Below are 17,404 nucleotides of genomic sequence, written 5' to 3'. Positions count from 1 at the left end.
GATTTTTCCCCCATTTCTCTCTGATTTTTCCATCATTTTTCATGGTTTTTCCCCCCCATTTCTCACTGATTTTACCCCCTTTCTCACTGATTTTATTAATGTTTGTATTTCTATTTCTATTTCTATTTATTATTATTGTTTTGCATGTTTATGTTTATGTTTATGTTTATGTTTATGTTTATGTTTATGTTTATGTTTATATCTATGCAGGTTAACGTTTGTGCATGTTTATGTCTATGTTTATATTTATGCATATTTATTTTTATGCCGGCGAACGCGGGCAGGCGTTTTATGTAAACGCCTATCCGCCGGGGTCCTAGAGAGGCCGCCATCTTGAGCGTGTCGGGACTCTCAAAATGGCGCCTCGGGCGGCACCCCGGCTGACCTGCCAAAAATGGCGGCAGAAAGGGCGGGAAAAAATCAGGACCCCGGTGTGTAGGCATAAGATGCCTGATTACATCGCCGACGCCGATCCGCTCGCCGACAATTTTCCCGGATGTTTCAGAGCGTGCCGACAACGGCCGCGCGGTCCGCGGTGCCGCGGGCGTGAGGGCGCCGGCGGGCGCGGGCAGGCGTTTTATGTAAACGCCTATCCGCCGGGGTCCTAGAGAGGCCGCCATCTTGAGTGTGTCCGCACTCTCAAAATGGCGGCTCGGGCGGCACCCCGGCTGACCTGCCAAAAATGGCGGCAGAAAGGGCGGGAAAAAATCAGGACCCCGGTGTGTAGGCATAAGATGCCTGATTACATCGCCGACGCCGATCCGCTCGCCGACAATTTTCCCGGATGTTTCAGAGCGTGCCGACAACGGCCGCGCGGTCCGCGGTGCCGCGGGCGTGAGGGCGCCGGCGGGCGCGGACAGGCGTTTTATGTAAACGCCTATCCGCCGGGGTCCTAGAGAGGCCGCCATCTTGAGTGTGTCCGCACTCTCAAAATGGCGCCTCGGGAGGCACTCCGGCTGACCTGCCAAAAATGGCGGCAGAAAGGGCGGGAAAAAATCAGGACCCCGGTGTGTAGGCATAAGATGCCTGATTACATCGCCGACGCCGATCCGCTCGCCGACAATTTTCCCGGACGTGTCAGAGCGTGCCGACAACGGCCGCGCGGTCCCCGGTGCCGCGGGCGTGAGGGCGCCGGCGAGCGCGGACAGGCGTTTTATGTAAACGCCTATCCGCCGGGGTCCTAGAGAGGCCGCCATCTTGAGCGCTGCCGCAGGGCTGGGTCCCGGCCCGCGGGCCCTTCCGCCATCCTGAGAGGGGCACGGTGCAGTACCCGCCTGTGTCCACACGGCGGCAGCACTGCCGCCCAACTCAGCCCGGCACTGCCGCCCTGTCAGGGACAGACAGAGAAGGGAGAGAGTTCCAAGCACCAGAGTCCCCACCCGTCATAAAATCCTCTCAATGAACGCCCCAAAAAAACCCCGACCCAAACTAAAAATGCCCTGCCTCTGACCAAATGAAAAAAAAACCTTTTATATATATAAAGCATCTATTTTTTAATATTTAATTTCTAGTCATAATCTAGACATATTTCATATATTCAATTTAATTGCTATTCTATTTATCATATATACAATATTATTTTATTATTCATTATATACATAGATTTATATTACTAATGTTATTTCTATTTTATCTATATCCATCTATATTTGGAGGTTCATAGTTTTTAATATTATTTCTTTAAAAGCTCTGCCTCTAACCAAATAGAAACAAAAAACTCGATTATTTTAAATTCTATTTGAATATATTTTTCTATTTAGTTTTCATATTTATATCTGTAGATTTATATGTCTATATTGTGTATTCTATATTTATATACTATTTAATGTAGTTTTTACTAGTATATTAATATACTAGATGCTATTTACATTCTATTATAACATACTATTTAATATAACATATTAAAATCGATAAATTATTTCTATTACATACTACATACATGTATTTTATATTTATATTTTTTCTATATATTTATACTTACATATATATATGCATATATAGTTATAATAATTTTATGTCAGTATCTATTTTTGCATATTTGTATATTTTTGCCTATATTATTTTCAAAAAACCCTCCTCTAACCAAATAAAAACCAATAAAACATTCCTTTTAAAGTCTGAATATTTATATATTTCTATTTTCATAACATAATATAATGTAATGTAATATATTTATATATTGGTTTCTTATATTTGCTTCTATATTTTTATTCTTTATCTTTTCTATTTACAGTATCTATAAAAAAACCCTACCTCTATCCAAACACAAGCCAATAAAACATTCCTTTTAGACTATATTTAGCTATTTTTTAAGGTTCTGTTTTTCATGCATTCTACACCCACCCCTCCCTCTCAATGTTCTGGCACCCACCATGACCCCCCCCCCCATGCCCGACTCACCTGCTCCTCCAGCGCAGCCCGGCTCCCTCTCCCAGGGACCTTGGGGTGCCCCAAACCACGTCGGAGCCCCCCTCAGCCTTTTTTCCTCACCCCAAAGAAGGCACAGAACGACTCCTTTAATGAAGTTGTTTTAACAATTGTAAGGCTAGAGCTTTTGGTATCCACTGCTTGCCATCCCTTGTAAACCAATTTTTTTCTTCTTTCTTCTGCAGCTTAATAAACCTCTTTTTTTCCCCATAGTTTTCCAAATGCATGTATTACCGCATATGCATATTTAGAATCAGTAAATATATTTAATGTCTTGTCCTGCTATAATTCACAGGCTCTCACAAGCGTGTGCAGCTCTGCTGTCTGAGCTGACCAGGTGGCTGGTAACCTCCCCCCTTCCTTTAATTGCTTTCCATTCACGATAGAGTATCCTGTAAATCATGAAGAATGGGGGGAAAAATCAGTGAGAAATGGGGAAAAAAATCCCTGAAGAATGGGGGGAAAAATCAGTGAGAAATGGGGAAAAGTGGGGGAAAAATCCGTTAGAAATGGGTGGGGAAATTCCATGAAAAATGGCGAAAGAAATCAGTGAGAAATGGGGAAAAATGGGTAAAAAATCAGTGCGAAATGGGGGGGGGGGAAATCAATGAGAAATCGGGGAAAAACATAAGTAAGAAACGGGGGGGAAAAGTCCATGAAAAATGGGGAAAAATCAGTGGGAAATGGGGATAAATCTGGAAAAAATCCATGAAAAATGGGGGAAAATATCAGTGAGAAATGGGGGAAAATGGGGAAAAAGTCAGTGAGAAATGGGGAAAAATCAGTGAAAAACGGGGGCAAAACTCCATGAAGAATGGGGAAAAAAATCAGTGAGAAATGGGGAAAAAAATCCCTGAAAAATGGGGGAAAATATCAGTGAGAAATGGGAAAAAATGGGGAAAAAAATCATTGATAAATCGGGGGAAAAATCAGTGTGAAAGGGGGGGGAAAATCGGGATCGGGGACGTGGACCGGGACTGGGATCGGGGACCGGGACGGGGAAATGGGACAGGGACCGGGATCGCGGACGGGGACCTGGGACAGGGACCGGAACCGGGATCGGGGACGGGGACTGGAGACAGGGACCGGGACCGGGATTGGGGACTGGGACCAGGACCGTGATCGGGTTCCGGGACGGGGAACTGGGACTGGGACCAGGATCGGGGACCGGAACCGGGGACTGGGACCGGGACCAGGACTGGGGACGGGGACTGGGGACAGTGACCGGGACTGCAATCGGCACCGCCCCCCGAACCGCTCCCGGAACCGCTCCCCGGGCTACCCCGGCACGGCGACCGGGAACGCCCCCGGCACCGCCCCCGGTGCCGCCCCCGGCACTGCCCCGGCACCGCCCCGGGTAGCGCCCCCGGCACCGCCCCCGGGGCGGGCCGCCGAACGCACGCGATGACGCGCGGGGGGGCGGGACGGCGCGGGGCGGTGACGCGCTTCATGCCAGGAGCAGGGCCCGGGTGCGACGAAGACGGGAGCGGGCCGACCCGATACCGCGCGGGGCCGCGGGCCCGGCGGAGCCCGGCCCGCTGGGTAGGGGCCGCCAATGGCACCGGGGCTTCTGCTTCGGCTTCTGTCCGTGTCGGCGGGGAGGCCCCAGCCAGCGGTGCCCCTCTCCCTCGGCGACACGGGCGTGGAACTCGGCATCGGGCGCTGCATCGCCGCGGACAGCAGGGGGCGCACGGGTACCGATACTGCCATGGGGCCCGGCGCTGCTCTCCTGCTCCGCCGCCAGGCGGCGCTGCGCTGCCGTCCTGCCGCGCCTCCGGGCACGCTCGGTTTCCTCGGGACCCCGGGCCCCGCCTGTCCCGCCGCTGCGGAGGCGGGGGATGCTTTATGGGACTGCCCGAGCTGGCAGTGCCGGGTCTGGGGCGTTGGGGCGCGCCTTGGGGGGCTGCGGGTGCGCTCGTTTCCTCTTCTGCATGGCCTTCTGTGTGAGCATCTCTCGTTGCGACTGCTCTTGGAGAGTCAAACCCCTCCTCCTAAGTGGTCTCAGGAGCCTGGCAGGGTGAGTTTTGTTTCACAGGGGAAAGGGCCACTGGTCGTGTCCAGAGACCTGTGCACCCAGCCAGGTTTCTGCCTGATAAAATTCCAAATGGATGAGGATTTCTCCCAGCCCCAAGCTGCCCCCACCTGTAACCCTGGCTGCCTTTGGGGTGCCCAAAGCCTCCTCTGTGCAGATCTCAGGAACCTGGGAGGGGTGAACAATGTTGCACAGGGAAAAACCCCACAGATTTTATCTCCGGGCCTGGGGCCAGGAGCAGGCATTTGCGTGCTATAATTCCAGAAGGAGCACGGTGTCTCCCAGACCCAAGCCGCATCCAGCTGTGACCCAGCTGCTCTTGGAGTGCCAAAAGCCTCCTCGTAGCTGATCTCAGGAACCCTGGAAGGGTGAGTTTGGTTTCACAGGGAAAAGGCCTCCGTTTGTGTCCAGAGATCAAATAAGGGACTCTGCTTTTCCTCTAGTTCTCCTTCCTGTTTTCACCTGGGCTACAAGGATGGGCATGGCCTGTATTTCTCATATCAAAGTGATGTTACTAAATTTGTCCAGAAGTTCTGATTGTTATTTTTATTAGTAGTAGTAATTTTCTGATAGAAAACACTCTCATTTTGCCTTTCCCACGTTGTTTCCAGGTGCTGCCCAGGATGGACATCTGTGGTCTCAGACAGTGATTCCCGAGGAGCAAGGAAAGCCTTTTCCTCACCTGCACAGTTCAGGTGGATGGGACAGAATTGGTGTGGCCTGACAAGGCAGGAAAAGCTGTCTGTGTTCTGGAGTGCCTTGAAAGCTTTCTCCGTCAGGTTTGGAAGGGGTTTCTCTTTGGGATTTCTTGTGATGCAGCACCACGGGTATCCCTTTGTGCCAAGTCCAGTGCTAAAGGATTGAAGAACTGACAAGTGGGGTCTGGGATGAAAATGCCTCTAATAAAATTAAGCAAAGAATACAATAAGAGAAATGAGCATCCTTTTAATAGTTAGGAATAAAAATGCTGGAAAAGGGCACTCTGAATTGGTGTCACTTGTCATGGATAAAACCCCAGAGTGAGGAATCAGAGCAGAAGTTGAGAGCTGGAATCCTTCTGCAGTCGACTTAATTTTCTTTTCCTCCTCTCTTTCAGGACAGGAAGAATCACGACTCTCCTGGCATCTTTGCCAAGAGCTGTGGTGTTTGATCAGCCAAAGCCCAGAGGCTTCAGCACCAGAGGTCTGAGCCTGGAGGGCTCCTGGTGCTGCCCGTGCTGTGGGCTATGTCAGAGGATGCAGGGTTCCTCTTTGCCTCCCTGCTGGGATTAACTGCCATGGGAATGTGGGATCTGGGTGAAACTCCAGCTCTCCTGGTGTTCAGGGGAGCAAGGTCTGAGGGACTCCTCTCTGGGGATGTGCGGTGAAGGACTGAATAGTGTGGAAGGAGAGTATTTATAAACTGTATCACTGTTTCTCCCAAAATTGGGGTGGAGCACTGATGGGGGCGGTTGGGTTTGGTCTGGGCCGGTTATTCTTTGTGCAATTTTTAAATTCTCTTGTATGATTTACTGTCCGGTATCTTTCTAACAAAAGCTGACATAAATTTAGATTAAGGATTAGAACTTGGGTCCATTCATTGCAAACATTTGACAAGGCTGGAGGACTGGGGTGGTGACTGCTCTCAGGAAAGGTTACTTATTAATACTGTGTCAGATTTCCCGCAGTGACTGTCAGGCCTGCATGGCTGTGAGTTCGTGCTCTTCTCACTGGGGAAATAAGTTCAGCAAAATTAGAAATGTTAGAAAAATCCAGCCAAAAATTCCACCTCTGTACCCCCTAAGTTTTCCCAGTTTTTCCCAGCTAGGAGCTGCACAGAAGTCAGGCAGGGGAAGTGACAACAGGGAACAGCTGAAAAATTCAAAGGCACAAAGAGGAAAGGGGAAAGGTTTCAGAAAACAATTCTATGGTCTAAGAATAATTTCTGATTCCCTACTGAGAAGAACACGAACTCACAGCCATTCAGGCCTGACAGTCCCCTGCAGTGAGAGCTCAGCACACATCCACAGAGGCAAGTCCAGCATCTTAAATGAAAAAATAAAAATAAAAACCAGAAGAAAAAGGTGATTTCTTTTGCTTCAGAGTTATTTCAAGTTCTTAAAGCCCAAGCAACATTTGCTCTTGATTTTGGTTGGGTGAATCATGAGCAGTGGGCACGGGTCATGCCATTCATTGAGCAGAAAACCCGGGGTCATTTAGAGGGGACACAAGAACTGTTTGTGTAGCGACCTCGGGCTGCAGAGGGGCAGGAGAAAGGCCAAGGGAGCTCCCTGGGGCCACCAGGGCCTGTGGGGAACAGAATGGACGCTTGGATGACCAGTGGAGGTGAGGAGTGGATCTGAGTTCATCTACAGGGAAATAAGGAGGGGATACTCTGGAGTGAAAAGCTGAGGTGATGAGTTCACCCACCTGGGCACGAGTTGTGTTTGCACAAAGTGGGACCAGAGGTGAAGGTCAATCCAAAGTCGATCCTGCTTGACCTCTGAATTCCAGGATAAGTTTTACAAGCTGCCAAATGAGGGAGTAAAAATACACAAAAATGAAACCGAGAGCATTCATGAGGTTCCTGGGAGTCCATTACACTGTTGTCATAGAATTCTTAATGAGTTTTGAGCTTTTAATGACAACAATTCAGTACTTTCTTTGGATTATTCACTGTGTAGGATTTGGGGTTTATCTGGATTTTAAAGGCGTCGTGGTGGCCCTGACACTGCTCAGGAGCTGGTAGGAAAAGCAGGGTCAGAGCTCCTGGCAGGCACAGGGTGTTTTTCCCAGAGTGGACTGTGGAGGAATTGTTTGGGCCTTGGATTGTCCCTCTGGGTGATGCCAGTTGCTGTGATTTGTGTAATTCCATACATTTAACTCCCAATACTTCCCAGCCCAGGAGCTTGAGCTGACAGGGCAGCACACAGATTGTTCTCTGTGCTGTGCCCCGATTTGGGGTTGGCTGTCAGCTTTGCTAGCTCCCGTGAATTATGCCCATAGCCCCGAATTCCCTGCTCAATTCCCACTGCCATAACCTCACAGCGCCTCATGGAGTGGGGATATACTGTGGCAGGAAGCTCAGCAGCATCGGCACAGGGACAGGTGTATATTCCAAAGAATTTGCTGTTTCAAACCCTCATCCCCCAGCCCCGCCGATGTCCCTGGGGGGCACTTGACAGAGTTACCTGGATTTCAGCTGATTTCACCCCCCCGAGCTCGGGCTCCAGGTGATCTTTTCAAGCAGGAGAAGGCAGGGGCCGGAGGCGCTCGTGGCCCGTGCCGAGGCAGTCCCTGGGGCCACGAGAGGACATCTCTCCCTGCAGAATTTCAGTTCTTTCCAGAGCCTCAGCAGTGACAGAGGACAAAGAGGAAGATGAGGAGGAGGAAGAAGGGGGAGAGGGTTTGAGAGGAGGGGAAGCCCAAATCCGTGCTGTGTGCGGAGCTCCGACAGCACGCTGCAGCCCGCAGCTCAGTGTGAGCACGGGGCAGAGGAGGCGATTTCTGGGCATTCAATCACCCTGAGGCGGGCCCGGCACCGCCCCTGCAGCACCGTCCCCAGCACAGCTCGGTACCGCTCCGGGATCACCCGGCCCCGCCCCCGGTGCCGCCCGGGACCACTGGGGACCGCCCCTAAAGCACCGCCCCGGCCCCGCCCGGTCCCGTCCCCGGGACCTCCGTGCCCCGCCTCGCCAAGCCCCGGCTCCGCCCCGAGCCTGCCCGGGCTGCGCCGGGACCATCGCTGGCGGCCCCGCCCCTCTCCCCCGGGCCGAAGCGGGCTGAAGGAGATGTCCGCACGATTGGAAACGCCGCCGAAAATCGCACCCGTGGGATCGGTGTCGGCGTCGTGCGCAGGCATCCCACTAGAGCGAGCGGGCTCCTTGCTGTGCCCCCCTCCTTTTGCAGCCAGAGTTAGAAGGTCGGGGAGCGACACCCGAGCCGCCATCTTGGGAGAGGCAGGCGCGCAGTACCGCGCTCTGCCCACAGGGTGGCGCTTGGGAGACAGGCAAGGGATGGAATCAAGGAGTGTCCCAATCCTTGAGGAAATCCCCCGGAATGAACGCCCCAAAAAACCCCGACCAGAACTGACAAACCTCCTGCCTCTGTACGAGTGCAAAGGGTGTGCAAGGAGTGTGCAAATAGTGTGCATTAGCAATCGATCGGCAGGCATTGGAAAGCGATCGCCGATCTAATCGATCGGCAGGCGCGATCAATCGATCGCCGAGCTAATCGATCGGCAGGCATTAGCAATCGATCGCCGATCTAATCGATCGGCAGGCGCGATCAATCGATCGCCGATCTAATCGATCGGCAGGCATTAGCAATCGATCGCCGATCTAATCGATCGGCAGGCGCGATCAATCGATCGCCGATCTAATCGATCGGCAGGCATTAGCAATCGATCGCCGATCTAATCGATCGGCAGGCGCGATCAATCGATCGCCGATCTAATCGATCGGCAGGCATTAGCAATCGATCGCCGATCTAATCGATCGGCAGGCATTAGCAATCGATCGCCGATCTAATCGATCGGCAGGCGCGATCAATCGATCGCCGATCTAATCGATCGGCAGGCGCCATCAATCGATCGCCGATCTAATCGATCGGCAGGCGCGATCAATCGATCGCCGATCTAATCGATCGGCAGGCATTAGCAATCGATCGCCGATCTAATCGATCGGCAGGCGCCATCAATCGATCGCCGATCTAATCGATCGGCAGGCATTAGCAATCGATCGCCGATCTAATCGCTCGGCAGGCGCCATCAATCGATCGCCGATCTAATCGATCGGCAGGCATTAGCAATCGATCGCCGATATAATCGATCGGCAGGCGCGATCAATCGATCGCCGATCTAATCGATCGGCAGGCATTAGCAATCGATCGCCGATCTAATCGATCGGCAGGCGCGATCAATCGATCGCCGATCTAATCGATCGGCAGGCATTAGCAATCGATCGCCGATCTAATCGATCGGCAGGCGCCATCAATCGATCGCCGATCTAATCGATCGGCAGGCATTAGCAATCGATCGCCGATCTAATCGATCGGCAGGCGCGATCAATCGATCGCCGATATAATCGATCGGCAGGCGCGATCAATCGATCGCCGATCTAATCGATCGGCAGGCATTAGCAATCGATCGCCGATCTAATCGATCGGCAGGCGCGATCAATCGATCGCCGATCTAATCGATCGGCAGGCATTAGCAATCGATCGCCGATCTAATCGATCGGCAGGCATTAGCAATCGATCGCCGATCTAATCGATCGGCAGGCGCGATCAATCGATCGCCGATCTAATCGATCGGCAGGCGCCATCAATCGATCGCCGATCTAATCGATCGGCAGGCATTAGCAATCGATCGCCGATCTAATCGATCGGCAGGCGCGATCAATCGATCGCCGATCTAATCGATCGGCAGGCGCGATCAATCGATCGCCGAGCTAATCGATCGGCAGGCATTAGCAATCGATCGCCGATCTAATCGATCGGCAGGCGCGATCAATCGATCGCCGATATAATCGATCGGCAGGCGCGATCAATCGATCGCCGATCTAATCGATCGGCAGGCATTAGCAATCGATCGCCGATCTAATCGATCGGCAGGCGCGATCAATCGATCGCCGATCTAATCGATCGGCAGGCATTAGCAATCGATCGCCGATCTAATCGATCGGCAGGCGCCATCAATCGATCGCCGATCTAATCGATCGGCAGGCATTAGCAATCGAACGCCGATCGAATCGATCGGCTGGCGCGATCAATCGATCGCCGATCGAATCGATCGGCAGGCATTAGCAATCGATCGCCGATATAATCGATCGGTAGTCGTGATCAATCGATCGCCGATCTAATCGATCGGCACGCATTAGCTATCGATCGCCGATCTGATTTTTCCCGCCATTTTTCATGGATTTTTTCCCCCATTTCTTACTGATTTTTCCCCAATTTTTCATGCATTTTTTCCCGCAATTTTCGTGGATTTTTTCCCATATTTTCCCCATTTCTCACTGATTTTTTTCCCCCATTTCTCAATGATTTGTTTCCCATATTATCAAAGATTTTTTTTTCCCATTTCACCATGATGTTTCCCCCATTTCTCACTGATTTTTTCCCCCATTTCACACTGATTTTTTCCCCCCATTTTTCCATGGATATTTCCCGATTTTCCCCCCCATTGCTCACTGATTTTTGCCCCCATTTCTCTCTGAATTTTCCCCCCATTTTCCATGCATTTTTCCCCCCATTAATCACTGATTTTTTTTCCCCATTTATCACTGATATTTGCCCCCATTTCTCTCTGAATTTTTCCTTCCATTTTTCATGCATTTTTCCGCCCATTAATCACTGATTTTCTCCCCATTTATCACTGATTATTGCCCCCATTTTTCACTTATTTTTTCCCCACAGCATCGGCCACCACAGCACGAGCAACAACAGCTCGCTCTGTTCCCGCCATTGCCCATGGATTGTTTGCCTGTTTTCCATGGATTTTTTCCCCATTTCTCACTGATTTCCCCCCCCCCCATTTCTCACTGAATATTCCCCCATTTTTCATCGACTTTTCCCCCATTTACCACTGCTTTTTCCCCCATTTCTCGCTGATTTTGTCCCAAATTTTCCCCCATTTCTCATTGATTTTTTTCCCTGTTTCTCACTGATTTTTCCCCCATTTCTTAATGACTTTTCCCGCCATTCGTCACGGATTTTTTCCCCCATTTCTCACTGATTTTTTCCCCATTTCTCAATTATTTTTTCCCCCACTTTTCCCCGTTTCTCACTGATTTATTCCCCCATTTTTCATGGATTTTTTTTCCCCCATTTCTCACGGATTTTTTTCCCCATTTTTCAAAGATTCCCCCCCCCGTTTTTCACTGATTTTTCTCCATTTCTCACTGATTTTCCCACCATTTTTCATGTGGTTTTTTTCCATTTCTCACTGATGTTTTACCCCATTCTTATTACCATTCTCATAGCTCTATTTTATATTTATACATATTCTTATATTTGCATTATTTCTGTTATACACTAGATTTTTCATAGATATTTGCTACTTATATTTCATTATATTTTACATGTATACCAATCTATTTCTATTCTTTATATTTTATTTTTATATTAGCTATAAAAACCGTGCCTCTACCCAAATAAAAAGCATTTAAACATTCCTTTTAGACTATATTTAGGTATTTTTTATGGTTCTGTTTTTCATGCATTCTACACCCACCCCTCCCTGTCAATGTTCTGGCACCCACCATGACCCCCCCCCCCCCCCCCCCCCCCATGCCCGACTCACCTGCTCCTCCAGCGCAGCCCGGCTCCCTTTCCCAGGGACCTTGGGGTGCCCCAAACCACGTCGGAGCCCCCAGTCTCCACACCCTCCCCCTCCGTAGGGAACGGGAATGGGATGGGGAGCACACAGGACAAGAAAGGAACACAAAAGACACACTGGACAGAGAGAAGAAAAGGGCTGGAAGCTGGATATGAGGATGAAAGTGGAGCAGCAACAAACCTCAGGACTCTTGACTAGAGAGTGTGGCTGCTGAACGTCTCAAAAAAAACCCCCAGCTCCAACACAACATGCTGTGCTCACGGCTCGGCCTGGGACTCGTCAGTGAACATCTCTCTCTTGCCAGGGCCATAAAGCCCCCGAGAAAACACGAGGTGAGGTTGATGTGCTCCGGCTTTGCTCCTGCTCAGCCCTAACCCCAGCCCCTGCTGCCAGTGAGCACCCTGATCTCTGAACCTCTTCTCAGCTTGTTTGTACGCTTCCAAATTCCTTCCTCTTTCTTCAAGCTTCATCTGTTTCCTGGCATTGGGAGAATGACAAGTGTTTAGCACAGCGCAATGAATACAACAGTCTCATTTTCAGAAGACACAACTGAACGAGAACCGACAGCAGCACTGCTTCGAGACAATCTGGGCACACGTTTCCCTTCCAGCAATCTGAGCGTTCTTTTGTGTCACGCCTGAAATCCTGAAAATGGTTTTTTGAGAAAAATTATCCATAACTAGAAAACAATCAAACCAAATAAATAGAACCCCTATGATATAATAACAGCCCATATACTACAACACTCCAATTCTAATATTAATAAGAAAACAGAAATTAGCTACACAGCATTACCTCAAACAAACACTACATACTGGCAAGAATCAAAGCCACCACAAAATAATTCAAAAACTACCCTATGCCTTATGCTACAGGCTAGAACGCCATCGGCAAACCTTATCAAGGTATCCTTTAAAAACAACGCCCCACCAAAAACAAAAACAACACAAAACGCCATTCAAGAACTCCCTTATCAACACCTGAATGAAAAAACATGGCATTAGATAAATAGACCATAGCCCTTATCATACACCATCTACAAACAAAATAAAGCTATACCATACATCCTCGAAAACCACCTTCAAAGCACGACATTAGAAAAAAAAACTTTCCAGAATTAAAAGCTGTATCTAACAAAAGCCGTCTGATAAAATTAACAACCAAGCCCCCACCATCAGAGCTGCCCCTACTAAACTCCCCATCGTACATATGAAAAATCAGTTTTAAAAACCTACTTCAATTCATTCTGCCTCAAATACAAAGCCATCCAGAAAGTTACCTTCACTCAAAAACAAAAGCGCACGTAGTAAATAACATTAAAAAATAAATCAGCACACTACACACCACAAGCATAAAATATTGAATTAAAACCAAAAATACCCCTATTCATTAAAGAGCCCAGCCGCAAGCTATATTTAACTATAACTTCGTGCAAACGTACACATATCATTAAAATAGATTTCTTTCAGAATACAACTGATGATCTAAAATAGTAAAATGTCCGAGAACGATATTATAATAGGATATCCTCGATCATCCTCCCGCAAATTCTCTCCACTGTATTGTCCGACACACACCGGAAAAAAAAATCCAGTTTTTACTTTTTTCAGCTAACTTCTCATTTATTAGCTGAGAGGAATGTTGAATTTGTCTTTACAAATGAGCTGTGGATCAGCCTGTAGATAAGGCTAGCACTGAGAGATAAAAGAAACAATGGGATGGATTCCACTGATTGATGAATGGAAAGAGATAGTTGCCTTTACAAACAAACTGCAGGGCTGCTGATAAATGAAATTGGATATCGAAAGATGAAAGAAGCAACGGGGGGAAACTATGAATTCTATAAGAATTAAAAATTAAAAGGGAGGGTTATACATTAGAGGGGAATTTCAGGTATCAGGCGTTCCGGGAAGTCTGTGCCTCTCAAGTACCTCAGCCAATGGGAAAAGAGAGAGGGAAATGCGGCCGGGAAAATAGGATAAAAAGGAGGCTGCGTCCTCCAAAAATTTGAGAGATCCCAGGGGAATGTCCGATGGCCTCTCCCTTTATTCGAATAAAGCAAAAAGGACTCCTCTGTTTCCTTTTTGGACATAAACCGCTGGTGTTTGTGGATTAATTTTCCTGACATTTAGCAACATATTGTTAAAAAAAAAAAAAAAAAAAAAGTGATCCAGAAGAGGGCAACATTGACAGCCATTCCAAGACAGGATGAACAAATGCTTTCACATTGACAGAGGATGCTGCGATGTTCTGAGAACAGAAGATAGAATAAAATAAAGGAAGATGATGTTACAAGACAGAAAAGGGTAAAATAAAAGGAGTACCTGAGACTGGGGGGCGGGGGGGAAGAAAATGGGGAAATATTAATTGCTACACACTAGGTACAAATGCTTTTTACAAGTAATTTATGAGAAGCAAACTAAAAGCGTCTTACTGCTGCTAGTGATATCATGCTCCAAGCTCTGCTAATAATTCCTATTTCTAGCAATAGTTAAATTGAACTCACTACATTCCAACTATTTTTCTGCTTGTTTAGATGGCAGATCCGTTTGGAACACACCTTCGTATAGCAAATTCTATGCCCAGGTAGGGACCTCTCAGTTCTTCCATAAAACATTTTCTTCTGCATTATGGCAAGCCTTTGTTTTAGCTTGACAGCTTTCTTGAAACTTAAATTTACGCATGTATCCAAAGACATTTGCAATTCCAGAAATCGGTAGGCACATCATATGGAAAGTAAATAACATTCTCGAGAGGGAGTTGCTTTGTTACTGAGGGGATGAAAAGCAAGGCTAGAGCTAGTAGAACTACCCAAGAAATTGGACTTAACGCAGCTTTTACAAGGCTCAAAGTAGCCATACCGAGATGTTTGAGCTAAAAGCCCCAGTTACCAGACTTACAGGCCTAATAGTTATCACCACACCACATTCCCTGGTTGCAGTATTTTTAACAGCAGTGCAGAACGCTACTGAAAATTATTTTTAGGTTGAATTGTTCTCTCCCCTCACTGCCTGTGTAGCTGTTAGAGGCTTCCAGGAGGCTGGGGAAGCAGACTGCTGGTTTCACTTCCAGACAGGTCACTTCCGTGGTCTGCTGGAGGGCACTTTGAAGCCCGTGTCCTTTTCTTGCTCTATTGTATCTGACAACTTTCCTCCCCCACGTCTGTTTTTTAGCGGGCAGCATTTTTGGAGGGCCAGTCAAAGACCTCAGGCTCCGAGAGAATTCGTCTGCTTTGCTCTGTTTATGTGTGCAACAGATGGGAGCAGCAACTAAGTCAAGTAGTAACTTCTGAGCTGCCCAGTTATCAGTAAACCAAAATATTCTTTTGTGACTCTCGCCAGATGAACATATCATCCTATCCGAGTCACACACTGCCCCTCTGGCATTTTCCAGTCAGACAAAGAATTCCTGGCCCCTTCCTTGCATGAACCTCAGCTCTCCACCTTGTTCCAGAAAGAGTTCTAGATCCAAGGCCCAGTGAGCCAGCTACCCTTTGCTGCCCTGAGCAGTATGGAAACAGCCAAGCCCCAGCCCTGCAGCCCTGCCTAACTCGCCTTTGCCTCCCAAACCTGAACCTTTTCCTTGGCTGTGGCATCCTCACTCATGCAATCCTGAAGACAAAAATCTGATTTGGCAGGTGAGGCCGTTTCTAACGCAAAAGCTTCACCAAGGTTTCTCTTCCAACTTCAGCCTTAAACAGTCCTGTCCTCCTCAGACAGCCCCCACCTCCAGCCTTTAGCTGTAAATACTTACTGGTTTATAGCTAATGCTTGCCACCCCTCAAAATTAAGTCTTTTGATATGCATTTACATCCCTCCCTAACCATGTCCTCAGCACCCTTCCCAAACTCAGCCTCATCTCCAGGCCTAGAACCTCTCCCTAGGTGAGGGACTGTCCTCGGGTAGGAGTGCTGACAGACCTGTGCATGAGCCCAGCTGCAGAGCCCGTGCTAATCCCAGCCCAGCTCTAGCCTTTAAACCCACTGGGGCTTTGGTACTGGAGGCCCAGTTACAGTAACCCCTGTGGCCGTTCCGCTTCCAGGCCATCTGTGAGTTGTGATCCCCCACCCTACACCACTTTGGTGAGAAATGCATTCCTTTCTTACAATAAAGTTTTCATTTTATGTCTAAATTCAAGCATTCCGAGAAAACGTGTAGCAATTATATCAAGACAGACATGACAGGCACCAACATGAGTCTTTCATTACACACTTTTCATGCCTTCTCTCCACAGATTTCTTTGAGGCAACTCTGACTCCTTTTCTCACAGGCAGCTCCACACAGCACCGACTCCTCCTCTCCTCTGTACGACTGGCTAAACCCCAGCCTGTCCCTTCCCCAGCCACCTGAGCCTGTCTGTCCCACACACAGCATCCTCTCACCTTGTCCATCCCTTGCACGGCCACGTGTCCCTTCCTCCTCGCAGCACAGCCAGCAGGCTCCAGCCCACACTGCAGCAGGCTCTGCACCTCCAGCTGGAGCTGTGCTTAGTGAAACTGGCAGCCAGCTGACCCACGCTTTTATAACAACCAGCCTCACTGGGCAGGCAAGGCTGTTTCCACTCCTTGCTAATCAGTACAGCTGTAACTCGTTGGCAACTAGTGCCTTCTGCACTATCCTTACAAACTATTCTCCTACAGAAATGGACCGGAATTCCGCGGGGATTTTCCGGGGATTCCGGGGGGATTTTCCGGGGATTCCGGGAGGATTTTGTCGGGAATTCCGGGGGGATTTTGTCGGGGATTCCGGGGGGAATTTCTGGGGGATTCCGGGGGGATTTTATCGGGGATTCCTGGGGGATATTCCCGGGGATTCCGGGGGGATTTTATCGGGGATTCTGGGCATATTTTCTCGCGGATTCCGGGGGGATTTTCTCAGGGATTCCGGGGAGATTTTATCGGGGATTCCGGGGGGATTTTTCCCGGGAAATGCGGGGGGCTTTTTCCCCGCGATTCCAGGGGGATTTTCCAGGGGATTCCAGGGGGATTTTATCGGGGATACCTGGGGGATTTTCTAGGGGATTCCTGGGGGATTTTCCCGGGGATTCCGGGGGGATTTTCACTGGGATTCCGGGGCGATTTTCTCAGGGAATTCCGGGGGATTTTCTCGGGAATTCCGGGAGGATTTTCCCGAGTATTCCGGGGGGATTTTCCCGAGTATTCCGGGGGGATTTTTTCGGGGAGTCCGGGGGGATTTTCCCGGGGATTCCGAGGGGATATTCCCGGGGAATTCCGGGGGGATTTTCCAGGGGTTTCAGCGAGGAATTTCCAGGGGAATTCCCGGTGGATTTTCCAGGGGATTCCGGGTGGATTTTCTCGGGGATTCCGGGGGGATTTTCCCGAGTATTCCGGGGGGAATTTTTCGGGGAGTCCGGAGGGATTTTCCCGGGGTATCCGGGGTGATTTTACGAGGAATTCCGGGGGGATTTTCCCGAGTGTTCCGGGGGATTTCCTCGGGGATTACGGGATGATTTTCTCGGGCAATTCCGGGGGATGTTCTCGGGTATTCCGGGGCCATTATCTCGGTGATTCCGGGGAGATTTTCTCGGGGATTCCGAGATTATTTTCCCGGGGAATTCATGGGGATTTTCCCGGGGATTCCGGGGGGATATTCGCGGGGATTCCGGGGG

The 17,404-nt window shown here is 49.2% G+C and overlaps 2 long non-coding RNA genes across 3 annotated transcripts; one reads left to right on the top strand and one right to left on the bottom strand.

Moving 5' to 3' along the window:
• The first annotated feature begins 3,843 nt into the window (after positions 1–3,843).
• Positions 3,844–6,525, top strand: LOC148222443 (uncharacterized). Its single transcript, XR_015806398.1, has 3 exons — positions 3,844–3,969; positions 5,071–5,238; positions 5,556–6,525. It is a non-coding gene; the product is annotated as an uncharacterized LOC148222443 (long non-coding RNA).
• Positions 3,859–8,033, bottom strand: LOC148222442 (uncharacterized). 2 transcript variants are annotated; one of them, XR_015806400.1, is made up of 3 exons: positions 7,629–8,033; positions 6,868–6,966; positions 3,859–6,482 (listed from the first exon to the last, which is right to left on the bottom strand). It is a non-coding gene; the product is annotated as an uncharacterized LOC148222442 (long non-coding RNA). The 2 variants fall into 2 exon arrangements; XR_015806399.1 differs by having other exon boundaries at positions 5,234–5,358.
• Positions 8,034–17,404: the final 9,371 nt, after the last annotated feature.

Source organism: Sturnus vulgaris, chromosome 12, assembly GCF_052056855.1.
Source record: "Sturnus vulgaris isolate bStuVul1 chromosome 12, bStuVul1.hap1, whole genome shotgun sequence".
In the NCBI taxonomy this organism is placed as follows: Eukaryota; Metazoa; Chordata; class Aves; order Passeriformes; family Sturnidae; genus Sturnus; species Sturnus vulgaris.
This window is presented reverse-complemented; position numbering and strand designations above follow the sequence as displayed.